Genomic DNA, 20,223 nt, shown 5'->3' on the forward strand with positions numbered 1-20,223 from the left:
AGTGTGCCGCAATACATATGGGCCCCTGAGCCCTGGGGAGGCTGGGGGGGGAGGGGTGGAGTGTGGAGTGCCTGTGGCTGCTTTTAACTTTTAAACGAGACATGTTGACAGGGAAAGTAAACTCCTGTGGTACACAAGAGCGGGAGACGAGCGTGAAGCCGGATAAGTGTGTTTTCATAACAGTTTCCATAATGAAAATACAATAGCTATCATCAGCTCCAGCGCCCCTCTGGGCGAGAGCTCACCTCCAGCTGAGCGCGCCTTCGGTTACACCGAGACGAGGAAGGAAGGAAGGCCTGAATCGCGAGACGCTTTGTGCTTACCCTCAGCACCATATTAAAGGAGGGTATGTCACTCCTCTGCCCCGGCCTCCCTTTTGTGTGCAATTCTGTTTTCGCGTCAGATTTAGGCTGGGTGTTACGTCGCCTTTAGGAAGCCATTACGGACGCTTACGTTGTTGCCGGCCGAGCACCGTCATCCTGGTCTGTGGCGTATTTATTTGTGTTGCGGGGCTGCGCACAGGCTCATTGTAAGAGTTCCTTCCCCTACATTGTGTGCTCTGTCCGGTACTCGCACCTAGTGTCCCGTGCTCTAGGCTCCTTCTGACGCTTTATTCTGCAGAGTCCTGTGGTGGAAGGGGTGGCCGCACTGAATGCCAGTTTAATTCTATGGATAGTATAACTCCATATCTCCGTATGTATAACTCCATACCTCTATATGTAATTGCCTTCTAGTGTTGATTCACAGCTAACAGCATTACTCCATACCTCTGTATGAAAATGCTGCCATGTTTCTAGAATGTCAGGTTAGGTGGTGTGTCTTTGGTTTCATTTTCACAGGCATGGTAATTTGGATAGAGAGGCACCTCACATCCTACATTAGCATGATTGAGATCTAATGGATCCCTGTCTGGTTGTGTTTTGCTGGTGCTGCCTGAGTCTTCTCTTTATGGGTCAGTGTACTTACAGGCTCTTTGTAGGGTGCTCCCAGTATTATGTGTTCTAAGCCCACTGAGTCTTCAGTGGTCAAATCGTCACCCCCCCTGTTTGGGTCTCAGTGGGACCGTGTATGCTGACAGCTGAAAGCCGAGAGCCAGTTCACAGCTCGCTCCTGTGGGGGCCTGCTACTCCCGCATTCCGTCCTGTCACTGAGGACACCAGGTGCCAACTAGGGCGTCACCCTGGGCCTGATTTGCTGTACTGTACCCAAGCCAGTGGACTTCCCATATGGTCTAGCGGTTAGGATTCCTGGTTTTCACCCAGGCGGCCCGGGTTCGACTCCCGGTATGGGAATTAAGTTTTTTTTTCTTTCAGCAGTCTCATAATTATGGCTGGATCTTCTGAGAAATAATTGATTTTCCCTGTCACGGCCCGCTGTCTGTCTTAGCCCTTAAGTGGTGGAATGAGCTTGATGTTTGGGTCAGAACAGCTGAAACACTGGCTATCCTTTATGGCAGACTGAAGACCAACCTCTTCAGGCTACACATCAACCCCCTAACGCCAGTGTGATCTTTTGTCCCTCTCATATGCAATTATATATGGGGAAGTGTACTTCAGAGTTTTACATAATTGGGTGTGTGGAGGTTTATTTGCATGTGTGTGGTATGTGTTAGTGTTACATTTGGAATGGTTTGGTTATACATATTGCTTTGCACTTACATGTTAAATTAGGTGCACATTTGTGATCTCAGCAATATGTATGGCACTGACAGTCATTCATGTGTGGTTAGTGGTGTTCTGTTTGTGCAACTTTTCAAGCCACTTTATTAAATGGGCTGTGTAAATCTCTCTGGATTAGCTGTTCTGTCCTAATGAACTACAGCTGCAGTGAGGAGCTGTGCTATTCTGTCCTAATGCACTATATGCATACAATGCAAACTATAATGAGGAGCTGTGCTGTACTCATTGTGCAGTTGGAAGCTTTGCTTTACTGCAGATTGTAGTAGAGAATATAGTTATAAGAAATGGGTAACAGGCATTTTCAGGTGCAGTGCAGTAACATAGAGCCGTGTAAATGGTTGTAAATGAAATAAAAATGACACTACGGATTCAAACCAAATGGTTAAATGGCATGATGCAATATGTAAAGGGATACAGTAACTCACTGCAGTGCAGAGACAATTATTGCTCTTTGCTGGTAGCCTGTTTAGCGTACTGTTGTATTTGGCTGTGCAGTAACATAAAACTGTGATGTACCACTGCACACTGCCCCTGTGCAAGCAGCTGATCTCTCCTTTGCCTGACTTCCCTCAAAGGCCCGCCCCACCTCCCCCGCCCTGGTATTTGGGAAACTCTCACGAATACCAGCATGAGCGATACTGTCCTGTCACTGAACCCCGTCCCAGCCTCCCCCCACTGCCCCCCCCCGGATCCCGGCCCTTATCGCCGGCATCACACCGCATGCAGCTTCCTGCTCTCTTTACCGCTCTCCGCCACCACAGTCCTGTCACACATTTTTTTGTGAGTCAAACCCTGTGCTTTTATCTTCAGTGCTGGAGGTAGAGGACTTTTTCTGCCCTTTAGCTGCGCATGTCGGTGTTGGCTCTTCTGCAGGTGGGTCCCCAACCACCACACATAAGAGTGGGGCACGTGCACCCCAAAATTAGCAAGTTCATCAAGCACCATCAATTGACTGATCATACTGTTTTGCTACTGAGAGCAAAGACTTTTGATTGGTTCAGTCAGAGGTAGTGATTCACACTGCATGGTCAACTCCACCCATTATGGGGTTCATGAAACCTCACCGCCCCATCAGTAGTAGCTAACAGGATGGAACTGGGCATCAGTGGTCATTGAGACACCAGTCTTTGGGGCAATGGGGCAGTGTATCTCCTGCTCAGCCTGTGAAGGCCTAAAATATCTTCATCTTTCCTTCACTGGTCAAAAACAAACCACTCCTCCGGGACTGCATCTGAAATCCATATATCAGATTAAGGACCACACAAACATGTTTACATAAATAACAATAGAGTTCTAATGCTGGCCATATTCATTGGTTCCAACCATGAGCCGCAAATGTTACCAAATGCGCAACTGTTTGATCAGTCTCAAAAAAAGTTTTATTCCATTTTAGTGACCTTTATTTAAATGCGTAACCGTAGTAAGATTTGTGGAAATCCCCACTGGCAGACTCCTGGGCTGAGTAGAGTGCCGCACTCCATAAGCCTGTGTTCAGTCATGTTCCAGGGTCTGCGCAGATGCCTATCTCTCCTCCGCTGGCCGACTGCGCAGGCAGACTGCTACGTGGAGCTGAGAAACGGCGGAGAGCACACACTGGCTCAACACAGCAGACACGCAAAGGTGTTTATCTGCTCCTCACCTCTTCGCCTGCTTATCAGTCTCTCTCAGTCCACTTCACTCTCTCTCTCTCTCTCCACCTCTCTCCTGAGGCCCAGGGGCAAACAGGGTTGTGTCTGATACGAGGTGGAGGAACAGCCTGGATTATTCATTCAAAAAAAATTCAAAAGCAGACAGTGCACACCTTACAGCAAAAGCCTCTTTGCTTGCGGGCAATTCCTTCCACTCACCCACCAACCAAAAGTCTGGATGTCCTAATCGGATATAATATATAATAATAATTGGAAACTCAAATTGGAATTAGGAAAACATTGTTAAGAAGAATGGAGGGCGCCCACGCCACAACCCAACCTTGGTGGCACTGCCGGCTGGTTTTGAATTTGCTCTTGTGAGGCTCGGTAATAAAATCCGTTTACTCTGCCCTTGCGTAGTTACTATCAGCAGACTGCCATCTCTCCTCTCAGACACCCACCAGATCCTGGTAATGCTATCTGCCCTGCAATCACCGGGAGAGAGGGAGGGATCATGGTGAGCAGGGGCAGGTAGGGAGGGGGCTAGAGACCCACCGGGTGCGGTAATGCTATCTCTCTCACCATCATTTAGAGAGAAGAAATGAGGTGCGGGGAGAAAGACAGGGAGTCACAGCACAGGGGAACAGAGGGATGGTACGAGAGAGTCAAAACACAACGGAACAGAGAGAGAGAAACAGGGAGTCATAGTATTAGGATTCATTGTTTTTCAACTAATGAAAAAAAAATCAATAGATTGTGTGTGCACATATGAAGTTAGATATGAGTGTGTGTATGTGTGTGTATGCGTGTATGTATGCATATACGTATCTAAATTTGGGTGTATGAATATGAGTATATACATGGTTATAAATCACAATACAGTGCATAATTATTGGCAGTGCCATTGTTATTTATGTGGGTATAACGTGTTTTTTATGCTTTGGCAACACCATTTTATTTGTCATGACTCCATCTGGATTTTGAGTAACAGTATAGAGGAGCAGAGAGAGAGAAAGAAGCAATCACAATAGAGAGGCACACAGGTAATATAAAGGCAGAGAGAAATAGGTGCACAGATCATATGAGATCATATGTCTTCATCATTCTACAGAGGCAGGTGCAAACTGGATATCAATCGGAATTGAATCTCATTTTACAGAGATTAGGCCTAATTGTTATTCGATACAAGTTACAAATTCAATTCATATTTAATTCATATTGAGCCCATCTAGATCCATTAATGTGCAAATTATGTAATAGTGGATGTTTTTATAAGTAGGTGCAAAGTAAGATATTAATTTATTATGGGCCCAGTACCCAATCGTGGAAATGCATGTTTTGCACTGAAGGTCTGCTCCTTTTATGCTCCGATTAGTTATTAATTGTGATTTTTTTTATATGTTTCATGTCCTTATGATGGAATTCTAAGGTGTAAATTCTACTTGTGCTTTATTGTACTGGGGGCCTTTCCCAGTTTAGATGTTATCAGATTATCTGTTTAACTGACAATGCAGTTTCATTTTTAAAACAATGGTATGTGCCTAAGCATCCGCCTGTGTTTTACTTTGGCTGATGAAATTCCTCTTTTGGAGAATGAATGGTGAAGGTGCTGCCTGTGATTGTTCTGATACAGCATACAGAGTGTCTGCTAAATGCTAAATGCATGTAATGTAAAGTGTTTACTTCACAAGGAAACTTACTACAGCGAGGCGTCTCGGGCTGTAGTAGCCTTAATGAAGCAGTTTGTTTGAAGTGTATGTGAGAAAGGTGTGGACATGTAAGCTCTCCAGATGTCCCTGTGCGTCCATGTATGTAACTGCATGTGATACGTGTGTGTTTCAGTGTGTGCAAGCATACATTATACGAGTACTGCATGTGTTTGTTTGTGTGTGTGTGTGTGTGTGTGTGTGTGTGTGTGTGTGTGTGTGTGTGTGAGACTGCACAGGACCATATGTGATTACATTTGTGTGTGTGTGTGTGTGTGTGTGTGTGTGTGTGTGCACGCACCTTGATGCACTCAACCATATGTTACAAAATATTCAACCAGCGTTACCAAACTTCTGCTGATAAAATCGTTCAGTGCTGCAGATGTTGCCCTCAGTTTTGAATTTACCTTGAATTGGACATACAGCACAACATGAAACTGTTGTGGACATGCAGGGGTAAGCCGTGGAATTGAGAACTACGAGGGTAAAGGGGGAACCCTCTTTCTGCATCAGCACCTTTGGTTAGGGGGCTGGTCAGAGTCCTTTCTGAAGAGAGAGAGAATGGAAAAGAGAGAGACATAGACAGCTCTGTGACAAACAGCTCTCCTCTCTGAAAGGTTCATGAGGTGGAGGAGATAAAGGTTCCTGCTTCCTCCCTTTCTGCTTCCTCTTCCCTGTATCTCTCTCTCTCTCTCCCTCTCTCTCTCTCTCTCTCTCTATCTCTCTCTATGTCTCTCTCCCTCTATCTCTCTCTATGTCTCTCTCCCTCTCTCTCTCTCTCTCTCTCTCTCTATGTCTCTCTCTCTCTCTTTCTCTCTCTCTCTCTCTGCTTCTTCTCTGCTTCTCCTCTCTTCACTTCTGCTTTCTCTCTCCACAGCTCTCTCTGTCCCTCCATTTCTCCATCTCCCTCATTCATGCCCACAGTGTTCACACAGCATTCCTGAGAGACACGCTTCTTTCCCACCAGCCCTGTACCGAGTTCAGTCAAACTGCACGTTGTGTTTCTGTCCACTTTGTGCGGCCCCCTCAGCATGCGCCCCGCAGCCTGGGTCATATGGAGCCGATGAGGCAGGGCGGGGTCCTCCGGGGGCGAGGAGGGGGCTGCCTGTGTCATGGCTCCGCGTCCCTCCCCATCCCCGCCGGTCATCCACACAACCCCGGCACATATGGATGTGATCCGAACCAGAGAGCGGGGGACGTTAGATGTTTGCTGGGGGGCGCGTTTGCAGCCGGACCTCAGAGCATGAAAAGGAGCCGGGGAGGAAAAAAAAAATCACTTTAATATGTGCAAGGCAACAATGAGCCTGCGATAAGCGAGCAAGTGCTATTGTGATGGCTTATCCAAGTCAGATGTCTGTGCTCAGAATTCACAAACTCACTGCCCACAAAAAGATCTGGTCTCTAAGTGGCTTTTGGCTGTTGCTCGCTTATTGAGGTAAGCATTAAAAAGAGCTTCCTTCTCAACAGTGTCCAATTTCTATTTGTAATAAAAATGTCAGTCAAACAGTCAACTTCTAATCATATTGTCAAAGAGCACTTTACGGTGTGTTGTGTCTAGAGCAAATGAAAACAGACAGAAAACAAGTGTATTGAAAATGTGCATACATGGGTGCCCAGGTACAGTGAGAGAGCAGAAGAGAGCTTTCTTTATGTTACATCATTTTAAGCACACAGAGTGATGGCAACTCACTAGCTACTGCATCCCACCGTGTACACTCACTGTCAATCACATCTTCAGCACACACAAATACTGATACACCCAATCACACAAATTCATGGTATGGCCTTCTTACACATACAAAAATGAGTATGCACACACAAGTGTACACAAACACACATATACACACAGACACATAGACATACTCTAATACTTAAAGGATATCACTGTGTGTATGATTGTGCGATGTGTGAGCATGTGTGCGTCTAGTGTGTGAACGCACATGGGTTGGTTTTTGTGTGCATGTGTGTGTTTGGTTGTGTGTGTTGGCATGCATTCGTGTGTGCATGTGTGTGTTTTGTGTGTGAATATGTTTCTGTAGACCCATATAGTCATAGAACCATTCTCATGCAGAGGGAAATCTCTCTGTTTGTTGATTATCATCACTTGTGCCAAAGCCATTTCTACCTTTACACTCAAACTTTTGACTCAAACTGTGAGCCGCCTCAACTGGACACATTGGCTTTGCAATTAAAAAGCTTACCCAGAGGCTGTATGCCTTGGAAATAAGTGCTTGTTGATGTTTTTAAATCTCAGTAATAGGAAGAATAAACATCTTGTAACCTTTTAATTGAGCGATGACAGGACGTTGATGGAAAGATAACAGCCCAACCTAGTTAAGCATGTTTACACACTGTGCGGTAATCTTGTTTATGTTCATTAGCGAGCCCGAGATCCATGCCCGCAAATTCATTTTCAGCACAATTAGCCCCTCTCGCCCCCTTCTCACAGGCTCGAGCCTCCGTGCTGGAGCCCGTGGGCTGGGAAATTGGCAGTGGATGCAGACGTTTCGGAGGGCCAATCAAAGCTGTTTTGAAAGAGCTTTCAGACCCTGCCAGCCGTAATCTTCCCAAGACGGGGCTCGGCGATCCCGGGGGGCCCGCTGCCCGTCAGCGGCCGCAGAGCACGCTCAGACACCGCTCACCGTCGCCCACATCTGCTCCGGCGAGAGAAAGAGAGAGAGGGGCAGCGCTCCTGTTTTTATTTCGCTGTGTTTCGTTTCTCTCACTGTCTTTCTCTCTCTCTCTCTCTCTCTCTCTCTGGCGCTAACGAACACGGCCGGATGGTTTCGCAGGGCCTCATTAGCGTGGGTTCAGCTCCGGAGCATTGAGTGTCGGCGGGGTAAGGTCTGCCGTTATCCTAACGTTACCCTGACGTTGCCCTCGCGTTTGCAGACCTGTATGTGCTGCTCTGCTGAGTCTTTCTTTTTTTTTCACTTTTCCCAGAGCCCAGGAGATGTGTGGCTGCTGCTGTCTGTCTGTGTCTGGTGTAGGTCTGGGGACCCCGGGGACCCAAAAGCAGGTCTGTATCTGTAGTTAGGGGGCCTTTCACCTCCCGCCCAGCCTATTAGCAACCCAAGGTGGAATTTGTGGTGAAAAAATGAAAGAAAAGAGCTGTCAGTGGGACTGTGAAACAGAGCAGCTGTGTGAAATCGTGCATGTCTTTAGCACTTTTTTTTTTTTTTAAACTAACTCAAGTTTCTTTGTCTGTCAACACGAATACTGATCAATCAGTCCCTGATATGGGACTGACAATACATAATGCCTATCAGAGATGAACCTCTCCTTCACTGAGTGCAACCATAAGCATTTTTAAATACCCTTCCTTGATATATAAAGGTAACTACTTTCAGTTAGCCTTTTTTTTCAACTACCCATTAAAAGTGCTGTCAGTGTGTTAAAAAAAGACGATTTGTTTTGTCAGTATCAGTGTTGACCAACCCCCCCACCCACCCCCAAAATTCACACACCCCATATGTGCTGACACTGAAGGACAGGTGAATGGGCGTGACTCCCACTTTGTATTTTTCTTGGCAAGAATGTTCTAGAAAGAGATTCTCTCAGGAATGTGTCTTTTAGCCCAGCCTCGTCAATTATTTGCATTTGTGAACTGTGGCGAGACCCAAGCTGTCTTAAAAACACGGATAAAACAGTACAGTGCGCCGGCAACCTGTTTCAAAGGAATCATGCCCCACCCACTTCTATGTGTGCCTGGGGCTTTGAGGTTTGGAGATGATTTCTTCCTCTCACAGTCAGACTTGAGCACAGACACTGAGAGGCTCTGTAGGAAACGTGTTCTGCTAAATCACACGGCTGTAGTCTGCGTGGGCCTTGTTTGATTGACAGCACAGTCAGGGTGCGAGGGGGTAGACTGTAAAGAGAGGAAGCTGGACTGACAGGGCTGTCAGGTAATGTGTGTGTGTGTGTGTGTGTGTGTGTAGATGTGAGGGTGTCAGTGGGTGTGTGTGTGTGTGTAGATGTGGGGGGTGCGGGTGTGTTTGTGCATGGGCGTGGGTGTGAATGATTGACGGGGCAGCCGAACCCTTGCCGACAGAGGGAAGAGGCATTGACCTTAACCCTTTCTTTTCTGGCCCTTAGCTGTCATAGAAACAATACCATGGCCCCTTTGACAAGCACAGAAAAAAGTGCTGCTCAAGAGTGTGATTTTTTTTTTATTTTACTCCCCCTCCCCCTTTCTCTCTCTCTCTCTCACTGACTTTCCCCCACTTGAGTGTTGCGGTGGTGGCTACCGCTGAGCTCTGGATTCCATCTGGCCTTTTCTTCTCTTTTTTTTCCCCCTGCTATTTTTTTTAATTCCCGATCCCAGTGTTTCCCTGCGGCTCTTGTGGGCTGACGGAGGCCAGGTGGCCAGGTTTTTGGGAGCTGTCTGTCAGTGAGGCGGTGCTGGGGAGGGCAGCGGGTGTGGAGTGAGGGCAGTTCAGGGGGCGGCGGCAGCTGTGAGGATCTGGGTGGGAGAATTCCTCTCATTCCGACAGAGCTTCTCTGGATAAGCTCAGCCACACACCTGTGGTCGGGAGAACACCTCCAGCACACCTCCCGAACCAATCAGCACCAAATGGATATCCCCCCACATGATAAAGAACACCCCTACATGGGATATTATAACACCCCTACAGCCCTAAATTAACACATACAAATGTCCCCTACATTTCTGTTTTTTAAATAATCTTTATTCATGTTCATAAATTATGAAACCCTACAGAATTAATTTTGCATGTCTAGGGGTTTTACAGAGAAGTACAGTCAAGAACAGTCATGAATAAGGGTGTTTTGTTTTAAATTTTCGACACACTGGATACATTGAACAAATAGGGGCTGTGTGCCTCTCGTATCTGCATGCAAACACATTTCTCTCCATGCTAGATCGAAACAAAGGGGAAGGCCAGAAAAATAAGGAAGAGAAAGATTATTTTGCTGAACCAGATTTAGGTCACACTAAATTGTTTTGGCACAGAATGATATTGTACTTGTCCTGTCAGGATCGTAGGGTAATTAGCGCTGGTTTAGCAGAGGTAAATGCTGATGTATTTCCTTCTGTTTGAGCCTCTCAGCTTTTTGAGTGCTGGTTACAGCATGGTGGACAGCGCCTGTGCTCGTTCTTAAGGTTGTCTTCGGGTTGTGTCGTCCCCTGACCAAACTGTATTTGAGGGCAGTCTCACTTTTAATTCAATGTTTAATCAGGATCCATCACTGGCATAAAACCACAGGACTGGACCCCAGAGGTGTGTCAGGGATGCATTACATTATTGCCATTTAGCAGATGCTCTTTTCCCGAGTGACATTTTTTTTTTTACACATTTATACAGCTAGATATTGATTGCAGCATTTCTGGGATAAGTACCAGGCGCAAGGGTACAACAGCAGGGCCCCAGCAGGGAATTGAACCAGAAACCTTTCAGTTAGAAGCCCTGCTCCTTACCCCTACACCACACTACTGCCCCAGTGTGAGTGACAATGGCAGTAATAACACAACACACCAGAGGTGCTTCAGAGGACACGTGCAGGCCTGCGCGTGTGTGAAAGGGGCGGTGTGGGGGGAGAGGGTGTGAGGAGCGAGGGCCTGCTGCCACTCCACCTCGGGGGAAAGTGAAAACGTGGCCACGCTCTTCGGCTTCTCCTGCTCTGGTCCCCGCGCTCAGCAGCTAACCACAACTACAAGGCGGTCTGTCATCGCCGGAGTGGGCAGACGTCATTGAGCTTGAGAAAACAACCCGAACGGCGAGCAAAACAAACACCGCCTCTGTGATGGACACCCGCGAAACGGAGAGGGGAGGAGAGTGAGCGGCGCTGGCCTAACGGGGCTAATGTTTTTACTGCCCTGTGAAAAGATGGAGGAGGAGAAGAGAAAACAGAGAGAGAGGAAGCCGGACCTCTTATCTTCTCCGCCTCGTGAACCTTTCACTCAGAGAAGAAGGAGAGCTGCCTGTCACTCCTTCTCTCGCCTTCTCATTACGTCCCACTGAAGAAAAGAGTCTCACTGGCCCTATAACCAAAGGCGCTGGTGTTAAAACCTCAGGGTTCCCCCTCTACCCTCGCAGTCCTCAGTATGACAGCTCTCCCCAGCACGTACTTTCTGGACCTTTTCCATGGTGTTGGAGCATTGTGTGGGGCTGTGAGAGTGAGAGTGCTGACGGTGGCATTTCGTGCTGTGTGTCTAATCGGAAGTGAGATTCATAATGGCAGCTCTGCTTTGTGTGGTAAAATGAAGTGTGCAGCCATCCATCGTGCGAATATTGGGATTTGACTGTATTGCCAGAGCTTATACATAAATCAGAAAAAAAAACATCACATGAATGTTATGCATAGGTAGAAATGGGTACTCATGGACTGGTAACAGCATATAAAGGAAGTTACTCTTGTTGTAGTATTACACATTTCACTACAGACAGTGAATGATGTTTTTGACATTTTGTTTGTTTTGATATTTTTTGTTTTTGATGTTTGATGTTTTCGTGTTATTATGTTTTGTCATGCTTAGTTGAGTTTCACATTTTAAGAAAATCAAGGACTTAATAATGATTTTCCTCACATCACTCTATGAACTGGGCATCTGCTCTTTGTCCCAGTGTGGAGTTCGCGGAGGGAAACCCTGTTTCGTCACGTTTATTGTCCCTGGCCACGCCTGTCTGTCCGCATATTCCAGCTCTCCTCCACTCTCACCAGGGCCTATTCCCATAACCCCTGACCCTGCATACAGTATGAACTCCAAAGGCCTTTGTAATCAAAGGCACGTGTCCTCAGTGCTGAGGATGGAGCCCATCCGAGGGCAGCGTTGTCTGCCCGCCCTGTCAGTTCTGATGGCCGTTTGATGGGCTGGTGGCAATCCCCTTTGATGCAGTCCCACGCGAATGAGCTACCAATGTGGCTCTGGTTACTGCCGCATTTCAGATTGAATTCCCTTCTCCCTTTTCCAAAGGCCCAGCTGAGTCTTTGTCGCTGACGTGTCCCAGTCCCAAGATTCGACATGCTGCGTTTCAGAGTGCTGGAGGCGTTTTAATGCAGAGCAGAGAGTGAAGGAAGATGGAGAGTGAAAGAGAGAACAAGGATAGCAATCTTGGCAGTGAGATACATATCTGCTTGCCATAGCAATAGGGATAGTGGGTAGACATCTCACACAAGACCACCAACATTTCTATGTGTGTGTGCGTGTGGCGGTGTCTTCATTTTCTGTTGCTATGTTTGTGTGCTTTTTATGTAGCCTTTTGTTTATATTTATTTCTGTGTATCTTCTTCATTTCTGAAATTGTTATTATAATTATACTTATAACAGTATGTAAATGATTGGTGGGATTATTATAGTCATTGTTGATGTATTCCATCTGTGTGACACTGCATTCACTACCTTGTGAAATCCTGCCAATAAAGCACAATTTGAATTTGAATTTGAATTTGAGAAAGGCAGAAGGAGAGGAGAGAGGGTTGGACCCATGTGTTCATGCATTGGCATCACTGGATCCAGTCATGCCCGTAAAGCCAGTTTCAAGCCTAATAGCCTTGAAGTCATGACAGAGAAAGAGAGAACATGCATCACATCAGCTCCTTGAATGGAAAATCAAATATCAAATTAGGCAGAAAATGAAAGCAAACAATATACTTCAGGGGAAAGGCCTCATGTGTGACCATGTGCCTTTGGCCGAGTATGTATCCAAGGGAAATATTAGGAATTATAGTAATTAAGTACAATTACCCTAGCATGAAGGAAATGAGTTAGAGTGCAAAAAATCTCATCTCTCACACTGTATTGCTTTGAGATCCTAGTCAACACGGTGCATTGTGGATAAAGCTGGAACTTGTGCCATATGAGATGGCATCACACAGTAAATCAACCATCCATGCAGCCCTCCAGATACCACAAATACAGTGAGTTATGTATCAATATAACATAACAGCATAAGTAAAAATAGATTGTCTCCTTTCTTTTCTTGTCAGACATAAACATTGTCTTTGCTTGGTTTCATTTCTCTTGTAGTACTTCTTTGTCTGAGTTTAAACTCAGTGTACATGAACTAACAGAAACAAATGCCTGTTGGCAAATTCTGCTGCTCTCTGCTTTTGACTGCATGTATTATGTATAATACATTTTCCCAGATATATCTTCTGTTTACTTTCCCTCACTTCCTCGGTCTGGAGGAGCCAGAGCACTAGGAATGTTGAGCCACAATGGGAAGCTGTTAAAGAGCCCCCTACATCAAAGGGCCAGGTAGCTGACATGTGGGACAGGGGCGTTAAGTCCAGGGACTCATTATTGCACAATGGTGGCTTGCACCTGTGCTGTGGAAAGTCAGTGACGTGTAGAAGCCCATCTCCACTTCTCCCAAAGCAAAGCGGATTCCCCCCCGCTCAAGCTTGAAGACAGGATCGGCTTGACCCCACGACCCCTGACCCCTTGACCTGCAGGTGTTAGCCACTATTGTTTGTGGCATGTGAGCAGAACTGTTGTTGTGATGTCTCAGGTATCTGTTTCAGGTGAGGGTGAGGGGTAATGAAGGCAATGCCACTGAGAAGCAGGGGGTGGGGGCTGCGCACACACACACACACACTTACACAAGCTTACACACTCTTACATGTACACACAAACACACACATACATGCTCACATCTCCACAAAGGCTTAAACTCAAATGTTAAAAAGCACAGATTATATTATGTTATAAATAATTCAAATAATGTGCCTATAACTAAAATGATGTGCTTAATCTTTGTAATCTGTTAACATCCGAGATGGTTAGAATGGCACAGAGACTGCCTGGACCGCATGGCGGAGTCTGGACGTTTGGCTGCTAAACTGTTAGAATGTGCGTTCCCAGACCTGGGGCCGTGACGGCCACATTAAGACAGACCGCCATGCGAACGATAGGAGTAATAACAAACATCTTTGGGATGTCAAAACACCATCGCTTTTATTTAGACGTCAAAGCAGAGCATGAGGGTTCTGAGCTGATGGCAGGAGTTCTGGACGGCCGGGTCAGCGTCTCTAAAGAGGCAAACTTCTGCTTTGTGCTGGAGAGGGTTGTCTGGAGGGGACTGAAAATCTCACACAGACAGATCCTGTCCTCAGACTGATTTCAGCCTGACCGCCAGGCCGTTCAGGGTGTCATGATCATTGTACTTCCGAGGCAGGACCCTGTTTCAGTCATGTGGAGGCGCTCTGTAGAATAAAGAACCATTTGCCATGTGAGTCTGTCAGCCAGAAATTTATGGAGGCTCTTCAGACAAGCACAATGAAATGACAGGACTTGTCCACCCAATACACTGATTGACTAAGAACATAAGCAATTTCCTGTTTTACCATCACCAGAACCTTGTTGCATCAACTACAAGTCTAAGATGATGTAACCACACCCCGCAAGAACTGAAGGAACGCAGCAGTCTGTGAGTCTGTCAGTGAACATGAGTGCTGTTTGCTAATTTGATCATCTCAGAAACAGGTCGGTGGCAGCAAGCAAATAATTGAAGCACCGCATAAGCTGAGTAAGGCAGCATGCGCCTTGCAGGAGAGAGTGGGGCCACGTGGTCCTCCACTGCCAAGTTTTGTCTGATTAGGAGCCCAAGGACACACAACCCCACACTCAAAGGAGCCCATGGTGAGTGGGTGAGCTATCCGGAGGGGAGTATTTCTGGCCCTGTGTAGGGGTTAGCCGGGAGGCAGAGGGGGGGGGGGGACTTCCAGGGGTCCGCAGCGACCTGACGGCCGGATGGAGAGAACGCTTAGGAAGTTTCGGTACAAGGCACAACATCAGACCCTCGCTGGCTGCCAAAAGGGCATATTGATCCTGTAGACGCAGTCCAGCTGTGCGCGCACTGGCGCAGGCACATACACAGAGGCCAGCAGAGCCAGGCCAAATAACACACAACATTCTTTCAACATTACTGTGACAGCTGGCAGCACTGTGCAACAGTTATGTGTTAGCAGCAGAGGACTACAAAATGAGAAATATGTGGTCCATGCATCTATTTAGGATACGATTTAGGAAAATTGGAATAGATTTTTCTGTAGGGAAGAGTGCTCTGTCCCATTCAAGAACAAAAGCACTCAGGGTTATACTGTGAGATTACATTGAATGTATATGTCCAAAACAACCAAAAATGTTGGTGTGGACAAATTGTACATTTATGGCTCAACCTTGCACAACCCGTCGCTTACATGTGTACTTGGTGACCACCAGAAAAGCCTTTTGTTAAAGGTTCACTCTAAAAAAAAAAAGAAAAAAATTATTGAAAAAATGGAGCCTTTGTTCCAGAAAGTTCCAAGGTCCAAATGATTTTATTTACATTCAATTTAATGTATAATTGCAAATACGCAATGTGAAATGTAATAGCAATGTAAACAGTAGAGAGCCCACTCTATTCCTCTTTCAGTTCTGTGCCCTGAGTGATGTGAGGCCTGTGCTCGCATGCCGCCATTTCTGCTCTCCTGAGGATGGCAGCGAGTGGAGTGGCGTGCCCCGACTGTGGGGAGGGTGACTCCGCTGAAATGGGCCTTCCTGCAGGGGCTGCCGCGGCAAGGGCTTTATTATGAGAGGGCGGAGGTCAGGAATCTCTCCTTGACACATTCCTATTCACACAAATGCGTCAAATGAAAGAGAGGAAAGGGCCAGAGCGTTCAGCAACGGTCCTGCTGCTCTTATCTGTGTCCACTCTGGTCTCTGTGGCGGGGTGTAGAGGTCCCCAATCAGGACCCAGCCTCAACCCCCCTTCCTGTTATTCCTGCAGGGCCGGGACGCCCAGGGACGCCCAGGGCCCCCACCACTGCCCTGACACACACGCACACATTACAGTCTCCCTTCAAAGGACAGGATAGGAAATTAAATTAATGCTAAGAAAGAAAATTTTTACATTTCCTAATGGACACTTATTAAAATGCTGGCCAGCATCCAGCTGTAAAGCTCTGTAATACGCACACTCCCTCTCTCCCTCTCTCTCTCCCCCTCCCTCCCTCTTACTCTCCCTCAATTTGAAAAGATATCAAAGAGCCTGTGCTATGCACTGCTGAAAAAACAACCGAGAGAGAGAGAGAGAGAGAGAGTCAGGGCTGCTAGAAGGGAGGAAGTTTACCACTCAACAAGCAGAAGAGAAGAAAGCGGAAATCTGAGTTTCAGCAGACCTGTTCCCTCTCTGTAAATTGTTATGAACCTTTGAATAATGGATATTGGGTGATGCAAAACTTTTTACTTGCTGCTGTCCAAATGTCAATATTTCATGCAACTGTCAAGAAAGATGTATATATTGCCTAATGCAGGAATATGATGTCAAACTTCTGGTTTTTGTCCTAAATCCATAAGAGTGTGACAGCTTTTGGTATATTTGTTGGGGGGGGGGGGGCTTTGGGACACAGTCTAACTACAGAGACGTGTGCTGACACACTCCTACCCCCTACCGCTGGTCTCCCCAAGGCCCATTCATTCAAAAATGACCTAATTACATCTGTCATCGCACCTGGCAGGTTTATTATTAGTGGCGTACGTGTAAACCTGCCGGCTCTTCCTGTGCAAGGTAAAAATAATCAGGCGATGCTAAAGACACAAGCGTCTCGGGTCCCGAGGTCCCCCGAGTGGGCCACTCTTTGGCCTCTGATTGTTTTCACTCTCATCCTGAGGAAGAAGGAGACGGCCGTCCCCCGGTCACCTCTGAGAGAAAGGGTCCATTGAGTCCGTTTTTTACCATTCTACCCCCTTGCCCCGGCGCTCCCCTCTGTTTCCCTCCCCCTCGCTCCGTCTTTATTCCGTGCCGGTGCGAAGCAACGCCCGGGGAGTGAGAGCAGGCCACATTCTGCACCTGTCAGCGGATCCCTCCTCAATCTGCGAACATTCGCACAGAAGCTGTTTACACCGCAGCGGTGTAAATAGGATCAGAGTGAGACAGCAAATGTCAGTGTCGAAGAATGAAAATATTTTCGTTGCGAGTGTATCCATGTGTCAACATGCGATAGCGAGGGCAATGGAAGCCTTGTTCCCACAAGGACTCAGGCCACGGCGCGGCGGCGGGCCCGGCGAGGCCTGAATCACGCGGGCCGGTCCGCTTGTTGTTCCCAGATAGGCAGAACATGCTGAGCATCAACAGTTCTCGTCGGGAGATAGAGGAGCAGGCCGATGCGCTGGTGTGGCTCCCCTTAGACATAATTACGCTGGCTGGGTCGCGACGCGGAGCACTGCCGGGCCTACAAGGCGAGGAGCACTGTGACATTGCTCTTTCCAGCAGGGTCTCCTGGTGTTTTCATAACAACCGCTCTGACAAGAAGCCAACTGTGCACCGCTCAGATAGGAGCGCTTCAGGAAGAATTCCTGCCACCGTGACTGACGCATTTTTCTGTTTTCCTTCCCCCTCTTCTCTCCCTCTCTCCGTCTGTCCCTGTCTGACATGGCTCAAGTTGTGACCGCTGGGACTAAATAATGAGTGAGAGCCCAGTACCAGCTTTGCAGGCATGAAGTACCTATACTGTTCATCTGCAGTTTGGAAAAAGGTTGGTGAAGTATGTTGCCACTTCCTGGGACAGATAAAATTTGCAGGCTGAAATATGCAGACAGTAAATTATTTAAATAGTCCATATCTTGCAAAAAAAGGTTCATGAGGAGTTTTATTTAATTTTCTTCTTCAGTACTTCTTAGAATATTTATGTGATTGCTTGGAAGTACAAGACCAACCCACGCTTGTATCTGAATAGAATTTCTAGTTGTTCTATTCTATGATAATAGACCAAGGTTTCAGCCTTGAATTGAACAAGCACATAGAGAAACACAAAGCTCTGAGGTCTGATGTTCAAGGCAAATGCCACATATAGACAATGACTTGAAATGTAATTTGCAGAGTGAAGGTCTTGTTGTAATATCTCCTTTTCATGTTTAGGGGAATTTAAATTTAAAAACTTGGCAAAATATATGAAAGAGGCATTAGATATGATATAACTCAGAACATAATTAATTTCTTACCTTACTTGCTGGCTTCAAGTTTTCTAAAATAAATGCCACATCACAGAAGCCAAGTGCATATAATTCAAGCTCTTTCTATTTATGCAGTGCAATTTCTGACGCATACTTCACACTGTACAAAAAATAGATCGCCCCCCTCTGATCCTTGAATGCTGTGCTGTCTTTTCAGAGGAAATGTCAGACCAAGTGTGAGAGATGATCTCATAATGTTTGGCAAATCTCAGACATTGTTTGCAAGGTTTTAGGGCCGAGGAAAGTAATAAAATACTCTCTTCATCTTATTCAAAAAATACTTCAGTTTATTAGACGATTTTTATAAAACCTGAAGACATGCATGGCAAATTCTCTAATATTGTTTTCTGCATTTGCTGCATTTGACTTTACAGCAGTCTGATATAATATGATATAATCTGCTGATTATAATATGCAGCTATATCATATGATTTTGTAAAAGTGAATCTGCAACAAAAGTCCAGAATATTCAATGATTTATTTTTGTATGGGTGTATTCAAAGAGTGGGACGACTTCTCTTGGATCCCCTGCACCCCCACCCTCCTCCAAAAAATACATGCTGTCCCCCAAGTACCAGCGAGGGCAGAGCTGGCTCTGAGCTGGAGGGGGAGATAGAGGCATTGCTCAGTTCCCCGCAGCTGAGAGGGAGCCTTGCTGATGCAGGGATTATAGTATTATTTGATGCCATGCATATGTGCTGTTACTGATGCTGCTCTGGTCCGTGAAATTGTGTCCAAATGCCCATGTGTTGTTCCAGCGCTCATGGCCAAGGCACTGATGAGATGTAGGCGTCAAGTTAGCCGCGGTTTCCGTGGGCGTCGCTTAGCGTTACCGTTTGCGTATGTGTCGTGTTCCTTTTGACGCTGGTTGCCTCGGGGCATTGATGTGCTGTTCGTGATCAGCTGGTGAAGTGCAGGCTGTGTGAAGTCAGGGACAGGAAGGTGTGTTTAGGGGGGCGGTGATGAAGGGGACCAGGAGATTGGGCAGTGTGGAGGGGGGGGTCTGTCCCGGAGTTTTTAATCAAGAGCCCTTTCGTGCCACCGCTGCCGCCTCTGCTCCCAGCGCTACTGAGAGATGCTTCCTGGCCCCAGCGCCCGGCGAGTGATGCACTCCGGCTCACTCAGGAACACCCGGCCCTTTTAAAAGGCACCGCTTCCACTTGCCTTTAATAGAGGCCGGATCCTAAATATAATCCCGCCGCCTGATGGCCGCTAAATCAGAGGCTTTCATTCATTAATCACAGCTGAGTCGGCCTCGGAAGGCAGAACAAAAGCCAGTGTTTGTTTTTGCGGGCCCTTTTATTCCAATATATTTATCTGAATGCGTGTGTGCGCTTTGATGTACATACATAAACACACGCTTCCAGTTCGTGTTATGAAATGATTTGCGGCATGATGACTAAGAGGGGCAAAAAAATGTTTTTCCTCACTCTGTCTATGACAGCTACCTACTGTATGTCTGGCCTCCTTTGCCTGTCTTTGTGGACCCTGCAGTCTGATAGAGTCTCTTATGAATAAAAAAACTGAAGGGGGTTGAGGGCAGCGAGACATTTTTTTTAAATGTCCTTTATTCAAAAAAGAAAAACAATGCAGTAATTTGTTTTGCACCCATTCGCGGACAGGTTGTGTGAAAGGATTGGTGAAAAGATGAACAGGAATGTCAAACAAAATAGTTATGGCTGGTGTAAAACATATCTGTGGGAGATGAAGTGATTATGTGATACAACGACACGGGAGGTGGGCTTTGAATTGTGTGTGAGTGTGTGTGTGAGTAGGGGGGAGGTGTCAGCCCACATAGTGTACACCCTAGCAGTGTAAGCACACCAGACAGATGTTCTGATTAAGTCTGTGTGATTCAGAACGACAGCTTTGCGCTCAATAAATTAAAATACATTACGAGTTTATCATTAATTCATGAAAGTATTTAATTTAATTTAACACTGAATTTCATACAGATATTCAAACAAGCAGCTTCACTGGAATATATAGAGATTATATAGCAACATCAAGGGAGCTTCAACAATACTAGCAGTGAGAGCAGATGCAGTTTTACAAAAGCAAACACAAAATGGACTCCAAGTTCAGAATGTCAGAAACGGGTGGTATTGAGCAATTTTGAAATGATTGTTCAGATAATGAGTGCTTGGAAAAATGAAATTAAATCAGTGATCCTGACTGTGCCGTACCTTTAAGTGGAAGCGGCCCTTGTGATGATGAGGTGTAAGTGTGTGCTAGGTGGAGCGCACGCGTGAGTG

At 46.4% G+C, this 20,223-nt stretch overlaps 1 non-coding gene across 1 annotated transcript; it reads left to right on the forward strand.

The window, feature by feature from the left end:
* The first annotated feature begins 1,220 nt into the window (after positions 1–1,220).
* trnae-uuc lies at positions 1,221–1,292 on the forward strand. Its single transcript has one exon. It is a non-coding gene; the product is annotated as a tRNA-Glu (tRNA).
* Positions 1,293–20,223: the final 18,931 nt, after the last annotated feature.

This window comes from Megalops cyprinoides, chromosome 9 (assembly GCF_013368585.1).
Source record: "Megalops cyprinoides isolate fMegCyp1 chromosome 9, fMegCyp1.pri, whole genome shotgun sequence".
Classification (NCBI taxonomy): domain Eukaryota; kingdom Metazoa; phylum Chordata; class Actinopteri; order Elopiformes; family Megalopidae; genus Megalops; species Megalops cyprinoides.